The sequence below is a fragment of the Salvelinus sp. IW2-2015 genome, unplaced genomic scaffold (assembly GCF_002910315.2).
Source record: "Salvelinus sp. IW2-2015 unplaced genomic scaffold, ASM291031v2 Un_scaffold4921, whole genome shotgun sequence".
Lineage (NCBI taxonomy): Eukaryota > Metazoa > Chordata > Actinopteri > Salmoniformes > Salmonidae > Salvelinus > Salvelinus sp. IW2-2015.
The window spans coordinates 30,826-33,788 of NW_019946190.1; the positions used below are offsets into that span (position 1 = coordinate 30,826).

Here is a 2,963-nt window from a genome sequence, read left to right on the forward strand (position 1 = left end):
ACTAGATATAGTCGTTAGGGGGAGTACATGGGCCACCTTCCAAACCTCAGGGATAGTACTAGATATAATCGTTAGGGGGAGTACATGGGCCACCTTCCAAACCTTGGGGATAGTACTAGATATAGTCGTTAGGGGGAGTACATGAGCCACCTTCCAAACCTTGGGGATAGTACCAGGTATAATTATCAAGTTAAGGGGAGTACGTGGGCCGCCTTSCAAACCTTGGGGATAGTACCAGGTATAAATACTAGGTTACAAATATGTGTTAATGATTCAGTAATCAGGGGGGCAGAGAGCTGCAGCATATCAACCCTAGTGGATTTGATTCAGTAATCAGGGGGGCAGAGAGCTGCAGCATATCAACCCTAGTGGATTTGTGTTATTATTACATCCATCTTAAGCAAGGCATCTAGCACATCACGGATAGTAAATTGATTCAGTAATCAGTTGCCGTGTTAACCGTCAAGGCTGGCAGAGGGAAGAGCAGTCAATTTAAACCACCAGTTTTTCTTCTTCTCTCAAATAAAAAGTCTGCAGAGATGATAAAATGTTTTTTTTTTTTTAAAGCACCACTTATCCCATTCTTCTCAGTTATGATGCCTGAGTCAGACTTTCTTAAGAAGAAGAAGAGGAATTTGTACGCTTTTAGTGCATTTTACTGTTATCCATTTTTTTTATAGAAGGACCACCAGAGAGGAGTCAGAGATGGAGCTTAGAAAAGTATCTTGATATAGCTTTCTCAGTCGAGATGGTACATCTGTTTCTCATGTCTGAAAGATTCCCCCAGGCTGGATTTTTCTCCTCTGAATGGGGTCAGGAAGAAAACCAAGGTTTAGAGATATCTTTCACTCTGAGTTGTTAAAATGGGATGTGTTTATCTGCTCGGGAATTAAGGATGAGGAATGTTCTTAAAGCTCACAACTCCGGGTCACGAAACAGGAGACAAATGGAGGCTAAATCAGAATAGAAATTGTCATGTAAAATCCCTTGATGAGAGAAAGGGGTTGTAAATCATAGCAACAACTAAATGTGTATTCTGGGTTCTGGACACAGCTACAACCAGGAACTCGGATCTCTTGCTAACATAAATATGTCAGTTGACCAACACTAACCTGCAAAGACTCAATGCATCCACTATGTCTATAACAAATACCATGAATTTGATCACATCCAGTAATACCATGAAAATTATACAGAAATGGATCAAGCTAAGCTTGTGTTTCTCAAATGGTAATATCTATTTTCTTTCTTTACCTCTTCTCCCTCTCTCTCTCTCTTTCCCTCTCTCTCTCTCTCTCTCTCTCTCTCTCTCTTTCTCCCTCCCTCTCTCTCTCTCTCTCTCTTTCTCCCTCCCTCTCTTTCTCCCTCTCTTTCTCCCTCCCTCTCTCCTCCCTCTCTCCCTCTCTCCTCCCTCTCTCCCTCTCTCCTCCCTCTCTCCAGGTATACCCATGTTAAAGATCGTGTTTGAGGGGTATGAGCATCTCTCTCTGATCTCCGTCCCTCTCCTCATCTATCACCCTGCTCAGATCCTACTGGGTTCAATACTGGTCCCCACCATCAAGAGCTGGATGAACAGCAGACAAAAGGTAGACAAAACACACACACACASAGACATATATCTATTTATCTATCACACCAACTATTATCTAACTCGGTCCCTCCGTTCTCTCCTCTCTGGAACAGCCTAGTATTTTATTGCATTGATACCTACAGTACTCTACCTGTCTGTGTGAGTAGAGCAACGYCACCTAATTGGTCTGTGTGTCTAACCCACTAACACCCAGCTACTCACCTGGATTTAATTGGTCACAAATGGTGCTAATTGGCAATTAATTCATTGGTCTTAATTCTGATATAGAATGTTTTTTTAATCACTGTTGGGTTTGRAGGGGACAAATCTAACCTCGCTTGTGAAATATATATGTGTATATAAAGATGTTACCAATTAAATCACTGTTGGTTTGGAGTGGAGGGTTTTGGGAAGGTTGAACTGTGTCGATGGTGGCTGGGTCATTTTTATAATCTTCACAAATTTTGCTTATATGTGTTGCATCGACGTCAGTCAACACTTTTGCTAAATTCAAATATTGTGTGTCCACAGGGAGTGAAGTTGACCGACCTGCAGCCCATCTGAAGTGTACTCTGTGTCGTATTACCTACACTTCTCCCCCGTGTGTACACTCATTCACTCCCCCTTCATGGGGAGTATCCTTTAAACTGTGACAGAAGGGACTACTTCCTTCCTCCTACGTATCTCTCTGGTGGAAGGATACATACAGAAACACAAGTGCCTTATCACAACCACGTGACTCGCAAACACGTAGTCCTGGGCTTAAACGGTTGTGATGGTTACTATGACAAAACTTGTATGATTATTCGATGGTTTACTTTTATACGAACATTAGAAGTCTCTATTTTTGTATCCCCCATGAAGATGGTGTCTACTTCCTGCGAGACAAGAAGTGCTACTGATCATCATCAGGAAGTGAWTTCTGAGACGGCACCGCCTGCCATGGGCAGACAGAGACTGGCTGGGGACCTTGTCCTCTTTTCTAACTATTTTTCTGGGGATGTTACATTCAGAAGACTCTTTTTCTGACAATCAGTTTTTATGGTGTTAAACGATGACTAGTTTACTGATAGTTTCTAATGCTTGTTTAGGCTTTTTGGGGGAGGGGAGAGAGATCTGACCTGTGGAATAAGGAACCATTCTATAGTCATATCTCTATCTGCTGAATGCAGACCTATTGGTTCATGGTCAGAGACTTGGAGATTTTCCCCCCCAGAGTTTTGTCTGTGTCCGAGTGGCACCTATATTCTCTATGTAGTGTACTACGATGGCCGGGCCTTGGTCAAATGTAGTGCACTTTAGGTAAATAGGATGCCAGGGAGACATCAGGGAGACATCACCAGATGTCTGTCTTCAACTATGGTAATAATGTTTTTTTTTTTTTAATGCCCCC

The 2,963-nt window shown here is 42.4% G+C and overlaps 1 long non-coding RNA gene across 1 annotated transcript; it reads left to right on the forward strand.

Moving 5' to 3' along the window:
- The first annotated feature begins 1,439 nt into the window (after window positions 1-1,439).
- On the forward strand, window positions 1,440-2,686 carry LOC139026491 (uncharacterized). The gene is made up of 3 exons (XR_011478298.1): window positions 1,440-1,586; window positions 1,684-1,729; window positions 2,102-2,686. It is a non-coding gene; the product is annotated as an uncharacterized lncRNA (long non-coding RNA).
- Window positions 2,687-2,963: the final 277 nt, after the last annotated feature.